Genomic DNA, 15,502 nt, shown 5'->3' with positions numbered 1-15,502 from the left:
AGTCCCACATATTTTTGATTATTTTAATTATTTTTTTTCTCTCTTTCTTATGCTTGTTCGTTTCTTACTCATAGTCTGAACACGGTTGTAAATTTCATGCTACTAATACAGTGTATTGTTTTTGGAATTAAATTGCCTTTGACCAGTGTGGTTTGACCGCACTGCTCTTAAATCCTTAATCTAGCCTTTGGGAGTTGACTAAATTTGTACTGTCTGGTAGTATATGCCTCTTTGTTGTCAAAATGTATTGTTTTCTGACTAAATTACTTGTGACCACGTGTGGTTGGCTGCTTTTTAAATCTTTAATCTATCCCACAGAGCTCTGCTATCAGTTTTTTCTAATTTGGGCCCGGCAATTCCTAGCGCCAGCACTGCAGTCCACATTGGGTGGGAGCTAATAAAGATAGGAAAGTTAATTATATGCAATCCTGCCAAAGTAGTTATTCCACCATTGTGTACTGAGTAGGAATACTCAAGTCAACTACCTGATCCTGTGGTAGGGTTGTAAGGATACTACCACCGTAGGTCCTGCATGTTGTAAAAGGCGACTAAAAGGACAGCTGCTGCCTTGCAGTCTTACTTTTTAGTAAAAGGCTGGGCCCACTGCCAATAACTGTGGAAACTGCTGCCTTGTAGTCTTACTTTTTAGTAATGGCTAGGTCCACTGCCAATAACTGTGGAAACTGCTGCCTTACAGTCTTACTTTTTAGTAAAAGGCTAGGTCCATTGCCAATAACTGTGGAAACTGCTGCCTTGCGGTAAGCAGTCTTACTTTTTTTAAAGTAGTATGGCTAGGCCAACTGCCTATAACTGTGGTTTTGATGATAGCTGGCATGCGATCATAAAAAACCCTTTGCCGAGCAATAAACCATGGCTGATGATGCCCTCGACAGAAGGCAGTGAGAAGGCGCATCAGGCAACCGACCCTTAATGTAGGGGATAACGGTGGGAAAGAAGAAGACTCAAGTCATCTATCTCCTTTCCACATTTGCCAACGGTCATGGTGTAATTAAGTCGAGTCATCCGGAGTAAAACTTAGATTTTATGGGCCTTTCAGTTTCATAAATGATTATGAAGCAGCATTGTACCAAATATGCAAACGGGCTTTTCATTGAACATTTGAAGCTCCACGTTATAGTGTATATTTTATACATGATCATAAATACACTCAATACATCTTGAGTTATAAGATAATTATCATAATTATCAGATTTGTTTTAGATACCATTAAAGGATACATACTCTTTGGGTAAAAGACGTCCAGAGAATCGCTTTCTAAGTTAATCTTTTATTTTTGTGCAAATGTACAGTCATAAAAATAAGCATCATTTATTGCTCAGGAAGTCGGTTTACTGTACTCGAGTGATTTAATCCGCTGAATGACTGAACGGACGTAGCGTATCAGTCCTTAACTGGAACAAATTTCAGAAAATAACTGACACCCACGTCCACCTCTAAAACCCCATATCATGTGCAGGTATCTATGTACAGTTATGACTACTGCATATAATTGTATAGTAAGAGCTACCGAATGCCCATCATACCTGAGTTATTGGCATCATTACGATGCTACCTCTCCTGATCTGTCCACTAAGTTTTCGATATTAAAGGATTTTTCCTGATAAAAGTAATCTAAAGATCTAAAATAAAAATCGTCCGTCGTCTTGTAGTTAAAATAGTCGTTGCTAGTGTAATTATTCCCACTAAATTAAGCAGCTCATTAAGCTCAGATCACAAGGATAAATTGTGGCAATAAAGCATAACTCGGAATGGATCAATCTCGTTAGTGTCCACATCAACTACCCTCACACAAAAGAGATGACACGCGAGCTCTTTCCTCGTGTAATGGCCAAACGTTGGCAGCCATGAGAGAGGAGAAGAGCAGTAGAAGCATTAGATAAAACAAGAGGAAGCGCTACAATTCTGTGAACGTAAAATAACACGGCTCGTGGAGGGCTTCTGGATCTACTTAAGGGACGAAACCTTGCAGAAATGGTTCAGTGTTTGAGTCGAGACTGAGAAGGAAAAAGTATCTCTTCAGCTGAAGGCGAAGGTCACTTCTCTTCCCCCAAGCGACGGTATTAACATTATCAAGTGCATCTATCAGCTTGAGCTGTTGCTCTGCGTTGAGGTAGTTGATTAAAGAGGGTTGTGCTGTAGGCCTAGCCAGATTTTTGCAAGTGATTACAAAGATTGTAGTTGTAACCGAAAGGGGATTTTTTTACGGTGAGCTCGTATGACTTGTTTATCAAGTCTATATATATATATATATATATATTATATATAATATAATTATAGGTAATATATATATATATATCAACCGTGAAAGATAGTTAAAAGAGATTTTTAAATCTCGCATAGTTGTATAGTGCACATCAATCCCATAACGAACTACGTAATATTCTAACTGGAATTTTTGTAATGATCTTAATAGCCTATCCTGACTGGTATTGCGAGATTATCATTCAATTTAAATAATAACTAAACAGATTTTAACTAACAAATGTGAAAAAAACTCCACAATGCCAGTTGCTTCATTCAGACAGAAGGAAGTCTTACCAGCAATACGAAGGACCCTCAGTCACAGCCATTCAACTCCTGCATTTCCTGGATGGTAAGACACTTGCCAATACACACACACACACACACACATAGATAGTGTGTGTGTGTGTGTGTGTGTGTGCATAAAACTATATCTTGTCTATGCTATAACCGCCAAGCGCAAGAGTCCTCCGGAGAGAGACCACTTTATTTTGCCAGCTCTGTAGATTTAAAAGTTAGACCAAATGAGCTCGAGTTACCTAACTGTTGCTCTGTTGCATCTCCTCTTCCACGTAACAACTATAAGGCTTCACTTTTCAATCTCGTTACAGCACTTTTACCGTTTTAGTAAATTACGGAATAATTTCGTCCTTTTATGTATTTCAGAGTATAATATTTGTTTATTTTTATTGTGGAGCATTGTCGATTTTTCACATCTTTAATATTAATTGAAGACTTTTCATGGGCTCGAGTTCATACTAGTAAATATTTGGATTCTAAGACGATGAGGGTCCGGCAGTGTCAAGGTAATACAAGAAAGAAAATAAAATGTGTTTAAACCGGTATAAAGCAACATATATTTTGAGATAATGCTATAATGACAAATTGTAAGGATATGAAAAACAGTAGGAATTGGAACTGGAATGTAAAATTGAAAGATTGAGAGCAAAGACGGTTTTAAAGGTGTTACAGGAAGAAAAGAAATCAAGATGGAAGAAAGAGAACGTGGACGTAGCACAGTTGCAGTTGGGTGTCGAAGGGTCGCTGCAAAGAACTTTAGTAATGCCTACAATGTACCGCGTGAGGTGCACTGGTAGCAGTATCCCCTCTACAGGTACAAACAACTTAAAGCAAAAAATATGACAGAGTGACATTTTGTAAGAAAATGGCAAGAAGAAAATGAAACAAGAATAGTGAGAAACAAGAATATAAAAAAGGACTAAATGACAACTATTTTCTCAAGAAATTATCAGTGTTTTTTAAGAAAATGGCAAATAATTTAAAGAAAATGACAGATGTCGTGAAAAAAGAATATAAAAAAAGGACTAAATGACAACCTATTTCTCAAGAAAATTATCAGTGTTTTTGTTTGAAAGAAAACTTGGCAAAAATTACTTTTAAATAGAAAAGTGACAGATGTCGCTGTGGAAAAAAGAATATTAAAAAAAGGAGACTAAATGACAACTATTTCTCAAAGAATGTTTATTCAAAGTATTTTTGATAACAAAAATGACCAAAAATTTGGTAAGAAAATTATAATAATTTAACAAATTTATCACACGATATATTTTTTTTAGATAAAATTCAAAAATGTTGTCAGGAAATTACATCTTTTTTTACGTAAGAAAAAAAAACAAGGAAACTGTTATGTAAATGACAAAATAAGCATTTTGCAAGAAAATGACAACTGCGTTAATGTCACGGTATACCATCCTCTAAGATGATTCAGACTTAAAAATACGATGCTGCAGTGTCTCCATAGCGATTTTGACGCCATCTTCCCTTCCACTGAATAGTCCGAGGAGATATGTTCGAGCGACAAACTTTTGATTCAATACGGTGTTTATTACAACAACAGAGAGAGGGTCCTCGTCCATCACAGACCACTCGCAGGACATTTTAATAACGAACTATACCCAGATTCAGTATACCTGAAATCATTACTAGTAGCAAGTAGCATTTACAGTGCTCAATTATAGTTTTACTATTGATCTTAGATCGGCGTTCTGCCAAGACTCGGCCGCACAGAATAGCAGACAGTTAAGCATCCACGAACCACTAAAAGCATCAAAAGACTCTCATCTTAACGACAAATCGAAGGTCATTATTCCTACTTAGAAATGAAACAAATTGGTTGACATGTAGCTACCGCCTGGATCCATGACCGAGGATGATATGGAACTATCACAGTACCTAAAAACAATTGTTTCCTGGTCCATCTTGTGGCTTCAAAAAAACTTAGTTTTTTGCTGCACTCAATATAATACTGTCATTATTACAATATTGTTTCATCAAAGATACTTTATTTACAATGATAATTCTGTATGTGGCAAGGAAAACCATATCATCCATTAAAACTAGCCAATACAGCCATGACGAAAAAGCCACCAGGATTACAATGATTACAATTTTCCTAAAGTAAGGTCATTCGCGTAAAAAACAAGAAGCAAGCAAAGATGTGAAACTACCCGGATGAACTCCGCCTGCAATTGTCAGAATAGCTGTTCCAATAACGCTGTTCGTTACCCTATATACAGCAACAAGTGCCACCAATATCACACCCCACAACCCAAGTGCTTCAAGACCCTGGGTAACACTTTTTCCAGGGCAGTAGGTTATAGGATTGACTAAAAATCACCAAATACTACCAAAAGCTTTTCTTTCTTATAGCCGTTCCTGATAACAATCTTAATGCTACAAAAGTTCCGTGTGCACCTGCCTCCCTATATGGCTTCAACCATCTCTCAAGTCGCGAGCAAAAAATCATATAGCGCCTCAACGGTGTGGTTGGTATGTTATTAGCGTCACACCTCGATGGTCGCGGGTTCGATTCTCGGCCATTCCATTGAGGAGTGAGAGATGCGTATTTCTGTTGATAGAAGTTCACTCTCGACGTGGTTCGGAGTCACGTAAAGCCGTTGGGGTCCGTTGCTGAATAACCACAGGTTCTATGCAACGTAAAAGCACCATACAAACAAACAAAACATCAAATCATATATGATTTAGCCAAACAATTGATCACTGTCATACCTATAAATTTTTGGGTTTTGCCTATTAGCTTTTTGAAGAACTGTAGACAAACTAAGATACGAAGCAAACATAACTACAGCATTCAACAATGCAGCATGAATGATCAGCCACTGCGCACGCCTACAGGGAGCTAATTCATGAAACCAGGTTGCACACTATTTGGACCGCAAACCTTGTCTGGCTTAGTATTCTTAATTTGGGACTGAACTTCGGGGATTATTCTTCACCCAGCATAGGGATATCCACACCTGAACAAATATCAACATCAGTAAAATGATATAGTTCTGCCTCGGCTGGGTTGAGATAACTTGAGAAAATTGACCGTCTTCTGTTTGTATGTACGATCATCCCGGCGTCCCTCGGACGTATACCTACAGTTACCTACCTCCCTGGGTCACACAATGCAAGCTCGAAGCCTACCAAGCTTCGAAAGAGGCTTCCATAGCAACACCAGGGCGACCAACCGAAACTTCCGACTAGAAGTCTGCTGATTCTGCTACGGATTAAATGGTGAAGATTACACACGTGCCTCTATCCAATTAATGGGACGACGCCTCGCTTTCGATATTCACGTCAAACCAACGATTTAATCTGCTGACTCGCCTGGATTAGGAAGTCAGTCGCTTCCGGATATCACATTTTGGTTTCATTAATTGTGACTGTGCAGGTAAATTCTGATGCACTCACCTGAACCATATTTATGGGACTATGTTAACGTTTCATATAACACTTCAGGTTCCTAGCTGTTACTACCACTGTAACTAGAATAGTTCACACACAGACACAAATTATATATTATATATATATATATATATATATATATATATATATATATATATATATATATATATATGTGTATGTATGTATGTATGTATGTATGTATGTATGTATGTATGTATGTATATATTTAACCAATTAGAAAATAATTTTTTTGTGAAGACAGACAAATGTTGACATATTAAAATGTGCCGAAATAATCTTTCTTACAAATAAGCTCAACGTCTCTCGAGCTCTTTGTACTTGGTATATATATTGGGAGAGGGGGAGGCCGGATTGATTCGGTAATATGCTTGTCTACTTCACTTGCTTTCTGACAAAAATCTTGACAGGTGATAAGCGTTGATCAGCACCTTGTGAAGCGAAGAAAAATTAGTGCTTAATAATATCTTCACGGCAACTGTGTCTCAAACTTGCCATAAACCTCCTGTGAATTGAATTAAGTGTTCTTCCTTTACGAAATTTCTTCCACCTTGTGTTACAGAAACGCCACCAACGAATTTCTTTCTGCTTTGACAGAAATTCCTCACGATGGACGGAACAAGGAGACATCCGCTTTTGTGGATTCTGATGACAGGAGTCGTCGTCATGAAAGCTGCCTCCACCCAAGCATGGGGAAGCTACGCGTGTGACTTCAAGGAAGATGATTTTCGAAAATCAAAGATATTTGGGCAGAGGTGAGTCTGAGGCTATTCCGTTCGATATAGCATCTGTTAATAACCATAGTTCTCCTTTACTACCGAATCGACTAAGCACTTAACTAACTTACCCTTTTCCTTTTCCTTATCTTAGGTAAGTTCAGAAGCGAGAGCTCCTTTTGGTGCGATTGAAGAGAAGCTGGACAGAGTTTTAGAATTTGTGGAAGAAATAAAGACAGCTGAGGATTCTTGGCTGCACCTTTCCAAGAAGGCAGGTCAGTGTCCAGCCTTAACTGTTTTCATTTTGAAATTGTATTTTTTTTCATTTACATACATTTTTACAACTCATTAAATGAGAAATGAAAGAGAGAGAGAGAGAGAGAAGAGAGAGAGTTAGGATTGACCTTAACCAGAGACATCACTAAAATCCGTCGTTTTATTTTAGCTAATGGTAACTTTTTTTTATCTTTTATTAGAGAAAATATACATTATGATACAATTTTTAATAGTATTACATGCAGAAAATTTAACAAAAATTTTACCTTGTACATTTTATGTATTTCAATGTCTATATTTTTCTGTAGTTACGCATTTAAGATTTATAGTAGATATCTTTTTTTTTTACTATCCTTGATTTTATAAGCAGCCTTATACCATCGCTTTCATCTTTTACTTCTGCTTTGTGGGCTAATCAGATCCCAGCGACATAGCCACTACTGTAATTAAAATGACAGCATTGTTCCAGTGCTTTATTCTAATGTGGTGCCAAATTTCCAGGCACAGTCGAGAGGGATTTATCGGAGCACGAAGAGACGAAACCAGAAGACGCCAAGGAAATGGGAGATGAAGAGGAAAGAAGGGATCGGTCTTCTGATGTCGAAAGCGACCGCTCAGGTGACCGAACAGATGGTTACCGTTGGCAGGACAGGAGAGATCGCGCTAACCGCCATGACCGGAGGAACCGAAGAGAAAGAACGAGCGATGATCATATTTCTGAGATAGTAGCCGATAAAGATTCCGTCAGCGACGGTCAGGATAACTCTACGACAACGGCGCTTGTAGAAAAAGACAGATGGTGACGATTCGGAGCATGGATACCCGCAGGAGACCACAGAAGACGGATGAGAAAGGTCCTACAAAAGGTAAAACAGGAATTAGACCATACATTTGGAATGTATACAGATGTTCCCATCAGGATCATTCGTCATAAGTAATAACTTCATCAAGGTTTTATCATCTAATCAAATTTGCCTGATATAGTGACGCTGCGGACCACTAAAAGGATCCTTTGTTGATTTTCCATTAAATACATCACAAATACAAAGGAACATATGGGGAAAGGAACGACTAACTCAACGGGTCATCTTTACAGGAGAGTGCACTGCTATCGTCGTGGACGACCACGAAACCATCGGCATGTTTTATATGATGTCATATCAGCACGGCCATTGCACAAACGAAATCCTATCAGCGAGCCTATCAGATTCTGCTTGGGGTACTGCGCGACCAAGACTTTCATCGGTAAGGCACACTTTTAAAAAGCACTCGTAAAATATATATGATCAAACACCACAGGATAGAGATTAAGCAGTTTTACACCTGACCAGTGTCAGCTTTATCGCTAAACTGTCTAAAGACGACTGGTGCAAAGTGGCATAAAATCACAATATATCAGTCTGTATCGATCCTTCTGAGACGGTTTAGGAATAAAGCCGACACAGATCAGGATCTACAATAGGTGTTTCATCTCTTCCGTGTTATCTATGATATATAGATTGTGTGTAAGAGTGATTGTAAGTGATACACACACGCACACACAAACATATGTAACTGGTAAAAGAAGTGAGCTGTAGGTTCTATACTATATGTATATATAATATATATATATATATATATATATATATATATATATAATATATATATATATATATAGGCGTCACTTCTTTTACCTATTACATGTTTGTGTGAGTGTATCACTTACAAACATATGTAACTAGTAAAAGAAGTGACCTGTTGGTTCTATTACTATATATATATATATATATATATATATATATATATATATATAATATATATATATATATATATATATATATATATAGTATAGAACCAACAGGTCACATCTTTTACCAGTAACATATGTTTAATAGCCACAATGCCTTCTCCGCTTCTCGATTCTTTGCACTTTGGATATGCAAGTTCTGAACCTCTTCTTGACATAATTTATCGTAGGATGGCCTGCCACTGGCGCCAGTTAACCTTCATTTGGGTATTTTGACCCTTTTCGTGAACCGGATGCCCTAGAGAAAGAGTGAAGCAGCAAACAAAAATACACATTAAAAGTCATTGTTTATAGATTTATTGTTTGAACTTTAGCCTCAGTTCACTTATCATGAAGCTAATGATAGAAGTGAGTTCCTTATATATTTCCTCACTTTCTGTTGGCCAAAGGCTGCTTTGTAATAGCTGTCTTGTCATTGTTCCTTTTTTTACTGACCCTCACCTGAAAAATAAGCTAGTTTTCTTATTGATTTTAGTAACCACTACTTCTGACATGTAATAACATTGGTTTCTCAATATATCAAAGCCTCAACGCAACGAGGAATTTATATGATGACCGAGATTCCTATTACTTCAGAACGAGAGTCTGGGTTGTGGAGTCAAGGGAATGACTGCAAGAGTTGCCAGCCGTTGAACTACGAGACAATCCGGATTCCCTGACTTGTGACGACGGCTTCATCTTCGAGAAAAAATTCAGCAATGTTGTCGACTGCAAATGTCGAGGTTGCACACCTGTTAAGGAGAACTAGACACAGGAGAACGTCCGATAGTGTTAGGTGATGGTATAAGGAAATATTCGGCTCTTCGGTGTGACTTCAGGACATTGTACAAGTGTCGAAAAGTTAAATGAGGATTTGTGGAGGCTAAAGAACTAAATACAATGTTATGTTCCTTAACGGAAATATATGATTTCAATCATAATTTTCCTTTTCTTTCGAGATAAGAGTTTACAGTATTACGACTTGAAAATGTTATTTTCTCACCACCATCGTTTAACGAATATATGTTAAAGCTTATTCAATACGATATGTGTAAATGTTCAATTCATGTCTTCTCCGTCATCTTTTGACGATGCAAAAGAATTAAAATTTCCCCAGCAACGATGAGGCTCAACTAATGAAAAATAAGATATAAAAAATAATACAAATTGCAGTCAAGGGCAGGAATATTCATACTTCCTTTTTTGCTTCCTACGGTTTGTGATTCATAATCACATCATCAGGAAATTCTATGGAAAACTGAATAAATCAATAAAAGCATACTGAACGGCTAAAACTGAATTACGTTAAGATATTAATCATTAGAAACCTGCTAAGACAGTTCAAAATTATACACTAGAGCACGCTTAAATATGCACACACAAGGCATGAAATTACGACACATAATATTGTTACACAAGCGCAAATTAGATTGAGCAAAATCACAAACACTCGTAACAAATTACATTAAAAATATATTTTTTGATTAAGACCATTTTTCACAGAATGGAGAAACAAACTAGGACAGTAATATACTTCTACAAAAAGCAGAAGACACTAACCTTACTTAGCAAATAACAGAACCACATTCACAGTAAAAGAGAAATAAAAAAAGTCTTAGGTACAAATAGTAATGAGCTATAACAGAAACAATGGAATAGAGGCAGTTTGAATGTTTAATGAGGAAACCAGTAGTTTAATATTTAAAGACTCAAGTATCTGAAGTGTTTGTTGGTTCTTTGCTTGGCCAACAACTTTAAAATCATCGTAATCTATTATGTGCTTTTGCGTTTGGTCGCACACGCCTCAGTGGCGTAGTTGGTATGGTGTTTGCTTCCCACCTCGGTGGTCGCTGGGTTCGATTCTCGGCCGCATTCCATTGAGGAGTGAGAGATGTGAATTTCTGGTGATAGAACTTCACTCTCGGCGTGGTTCGGAAGTCACGTAAAGCCGTTGGTCCCGTTGCTTGAATAACCACTGGTTCCATGCAACGTAAAAACACCATACAAACAAAACAAACAAACATTTGGTCGCATGATTTCTTATACAGGATAGCTTGGATTTGACAGTCACTTAAAACCACTGGTGGGAAATAGAAATAAAGTCGAAACCGGTCGGGACCTACACCCGGTGAGTTGAAAGTTAAGATAAAGAATCTTTGTGATAATGTAGATCTGGTACAATAATGAGGCAGAATGGGAAGGTATTGGGCTTTGCATGGGAAGCTCTGGAAAGAAGAAGAATACTTGTAGTCACTAATGACAAGACATATTGTTTTAATAATCTTCTTTCGCACCATTATCCCTGCATTAAGGGGTCGGTTGCCTCATGCGCCTTCTCCTCCACTGCCTTCTATCAAAGGCGTCATCCTCCACCAAACTTCTTCTCTCCATATCTTCCTTCACTTTATCTCACCATCTAAACTCTCTGTCTCCCTCCTGATCTTCTTCCTCTTAACAGATTCTTCCCAAGCCCTCTTCACTCCCTCCTCATCATCCATCCTGAACCATACCATCTCATTCGTGAACCTCTTTCTTATCCCCTCTGTCATCTTTACCAAGCCTGCCCTTCTTATTTCATCATTTCCCAATCTCTCAAGCAGCGATATTCCCATAATCCACCTCCGCATCCTCATTTCTGTTTTCTCAAGCTTTACTTCCTCTTTTCATCTTAGAGCCCATGTTTCTACTCCGTACATTAACACTGGTCTTATCACAGTGCCTATATATCTTGACTTTTAGTTTGATTGGCATTTTCTTATCACAAACCACTCCAGCTACCTCTTTTCCACTGCCCCCATGCCACTTTTATCCTACTGTCAACTTCAGCCTCACATCCTCCCTCTTGGCTTAAAGTAGATCCTAAGTATTTAAACTTTTCTGCCTGTTTCATGATCGAGGCTCTTATTTCTTGTATTGCTATTCTGTCTCTATCTTCCCTACCGCTCAGCAAAACCTCTCTAAAGATCGCTGCCACTCTCCAACCCTTCTCTGTTGGTCCTCCTCATCTTCAGCAGTAATCACCAGATCATCGGCGTAAGAAGCAAATTTCCCGCACACCTCCTTCCATTCTGTGTGATCGCTTCGTTCAACACATCATGACCAGCACAAACAAAAATGGACTTAATTAATGCCGACCCCTGGTGTAATCCAACACGTATCGTTCTAATGCTGTTGTTAAAATGATTTGGATACATTCAACTCCTGAATACATGTAGACGCACTTCAATATATATATATAATATATATATATATATATATATATATATATATATATATATATATATATGTGTGTGTGTGTGTGTGTGTGTGTGTGTGTGTCATATTTTTATTACTTACTTTGCTACCCTCTTGGCAATTGGGAGGTTTCCTCCAGTTACACCTTTAAAACCTTGTTGTTCTGTTTGTCTTTTAGCTCTAAATGACCTCATACGTCCCAGAACTTGTTCTAAATTTTCTATTCCATAGAAAGTAAGATTAAAAACTTTTTATATAATATATATATATATGTGTGTGTGTATGTGTGTGCGTGTGCGTGTATGTGTGTGTGATTGTAATTTGATTTTAAATCAGTAAAAGGTCAAGACGTGATGATTATACGAACAAATTTACAGCCACGAAGGTGAAAAAGATGAGATGCAACGTACTTTCGTCTTGTTTACCAAAACTTTATCACAGCAACTGTGACAAGAAGATGATGTATCCAAAATCTTTAATTGAGAAGTGAAGTACAAGTATTCCTCTTTCTACAGCGTCCCATGCAAAACTCACATATCTTTCCATTCTGCGCCATTACTTATCTGATCCACATAATCACAAAGATTCTTTATCTTAACTTTTACGTGTTATCTTATCATCGCTTATCACTGTTCCCTGTTCGAACACCTTATGACACTTGTAAGCCCAGTTTTCGAGTGCGGATCCTTTCCACTACGTGTGGCTTCACCGACTCTGTATTCCCTCGTTGAGTGGCAGACTGACCGCTTTGGTGAGTGGCTGACGTCGTTTTTGGGATTGGAAGGTTTCTGAAACAATTTGCAGTCGAAAATTAATTTATGCTTCCTCCCGCTATACGTAATACTTAGCTAAATGGCAGTCACCATCCTCCGGACAAATTTCCATCCATCTATCTAACAAATATAATCCAATTTACTTTATCAGGGCAAGGAAAATGAGCTTTTGAAGTGTTAAGAATGATGTAACTTCATTTATGGAAAATTGCAAAACATTGGGCATTTCTTAGCTAAACGTTTAATAACCTCCTTTATGTGTGCCGAGAAAGTCGATAATAATTGGTTCGACAAAAAAAAATTATAGCAATAATGCCTAATGCCCTATTTGTAATATATATATATCTTGAAGTAATCAAAGTCCACAATTATGTAAAATGTGTATTTTTAATACACATTTTACATAATTGTGGACTTTGATTACTTCAAGATATTCCAGTCACTTATGGTTGATGGTATATATATATATATATATATATATATATATATATATATATATATATATATATATATATATATAAGGTGAAGAGGCAAAACAGCTCAATACATGTCGTCGCTTTATTGCTGCCATCGTTTCAAGACTATCTCATTTTCAAGGCTAAAAAAGGAGAAAAACCAAAAAATATATAAGTTACAAACTTGTCCAGCAAGATTAACATTATCACATACAAATAAGAACGAAAAAATAAATAAATAAATAAAATTAGTAACTGGCAATGTATTAAAGACAAAGTAAAAAAGATTTTATAATTTTTTTTAAACCAAACTTTACAACAGGGAGGTCCCGTTGCTGAAAGGTTTACCAGAGCGAGAAGGAATCGAGATAACCAAGGAAAGATAAGAGTGGCCAGTCTAAGACATGTATTAATAGGAACTGCTCTAGTGTTGTATATTTTAATGTTGAACAAAGGTGCTTTAACAGTCTAGGATTCGAGTATAGGTTTTCTTATAGGGCTGGATAAAATCATCTTAAATCATCGTTGTTGATTTTGCATTTGCTAATTTGTGTAGGTGGTCTTAAATTTATTTGAAAGCATCGGGGCTAGACAGTTTCATCCCTGCGATAACTAATGCATATGTATGTGAGTCACTTCGTCTCCAAATTTGAGAAGTCGGCGAGTGCTTCGCATGTAAGTCTGTTCGTTGCACGAACAGTAAATATACAAGTAAATTAGCCCATGCCACATTAAGTAGGCAATATTTCTTTGTGTCGAAAGAATCAACCTATGGTTTTTGGATTCCTTAAGATGAATTTGACATCGATCAACTGCTGGGAAATGTTTACTTATTATATAACTGTTCTCTAGTTATGTCAGAAAGGCCCTACAGAAAATCTTCGAGCTACCAGCTCTAGTACATCTAGCTTCAAAACTGAAATATTATATTAGTTTCCATACATTTATGATACCTCATTACCACAATTAAGGAAAATAATGAGCAGCATTTCCCAGCAGTTGATGTCAAATTCATCTAAAGGAATCCAAAAACCATAGGTGAATTCTTTCGACACAAAGAAAAATTGCTTACTTTATTGCGGTCTGGCCTAGTTTACTTGTATACTTACTGTTCGTGCAACGGACAGACTCACATGAGAAACACTCGCCGACTGCTTAAAGTACGATGTGACTCACATATAGGCATTAGTTAGCGCCCAGGGATAAAGCTTTCTAGCCATGAGCTTTCAGATATTAGAGACCATACACAAATATGCAATTGCAAAATCAACTACAATGATTTTAAGATCATTTTATCAAGCCCTAATGAGAACCACCTCCCTATACTCGAATCCTTGGCCATTAAGCGCGTTGTTCCAACATTAAATAACAACACTACAGTAGTTCCATTATACATGTCTTAGACCGGCCACTCTTATCTTTCCTTGGTTATCTCGATTCCTTCCCGCTCTGGCAAACCTTTCAGCAACCGAACCTCGGGTTGTGAGGTTTGGTTTGAAAATTTACAAAATCTTTTTTACTTTGTCTTTAATACATTATATGTTGTTATTTATTTTACTTCTTTTGTGTGTTTGTGGGCTTATTTGTACGTACGTGATAATTTATGTTAATCTTGCTAGAGAAGTTGGTAACATATTTCTGGTTTTCCTCCTTGTACTATATATATATCATATATATATATATATATATATATATATATATAAATATATATATATATATATATATAATATATATGTTACGTCCATTTTTTAAAATTTGAAAAAAAACTGCGCTCTGAAGGTTTGGCAAGACTGCAACAGTCTAAGAAATGTTGGTAACACTGCTCACACTTAATGGCTGAAATGGTTGGGGAAGCGCTAGGCCCGGGAGGCCATAAAAGTGCCAGAAGGGTGGGCAACCAAGGTAGGGGAGCACCAATAAAGGTGTTCACCAGGGACAGGGTTGTTTTGGAAGGTGGGTGGCCTAGGAGAGGAGTTTCCCTCACTGGGAGAAGGGTGGGGATGCAATGTCAAATAGGTGGAGGAGAGTAGGCAGGAGTTTGCTCTCCTTAGAGTTCTTTTTTTTTTTTTAGGATTTTTTTTCCACTTGTATATGGAATAAAAGAAAATGAGAGGGAGAGAACTGATACCGGTTATAACACACACACTTCTTCCCCTACTTTTATATTTTCTGCTATTCTCATTTTTATTTATACTGTACTTTCTTTTTTTTCTTTTTTTTGGGGTGTGTGCTTTGTGCAATTTAAAAACATAAAAGACAAGAAGAAAACAAAACAATATACAACCAACCGTA

At 37.2% G+C, this 15,502-nt stretch overlaps 1 long non-coding RNA gene across 2 annotated transcripts; it reads left to right on the top strand.

The window, feature by feature from the left end:
• Window positions 1-2,002: 2,002 nt before the first annotated feature.
• LOC135204920 (uncharacterized) lies at window positions 2,003-9,561 on the top strand. 2 transcript variants are annotated; one of them, XR_010312371.1, is made up of 6 exons: window positions 2,003-2,131; window positions 6,589-6,746; window positions 6,862-6,982; window positions 7,485-7,849; window positions 8,080-8,228; window positions 9,346-9,560. It is a non-coding gene; the product is annotated as an uncharacterized LOC135204920 (long non-coding RNA). The 2 variants fall into 2 exon arrangements; XR_010312372.1 differs by having other exon boundaries at window positions 2,018-2,131; window positions 6,554-6,746; window positions 9,346-9,561.
• The last annotated feature ends 5,941 nt before the right edge of the window (window positions 9,562-15,502 follow it).

The sequence above is a fragment of the Macrobrachium nipponense genome, chromosome 48 (assembly GCF_015104395.2).
Source record: "Macrobrachium nipponense isolate FS-2020 chromosome 48, ASM1510439v2, whole genome shotgun sequence".
Lineage (NCBI taxonomy): Eukaryota > Metazoa > Arthropoda > Malacostraca > Decapoda > Palaemonidae > Macrobrachium > Macrobrachium nipponense.
This window is presented reverse-complemented; position numbering and strand designations above follow the sequence as displayed.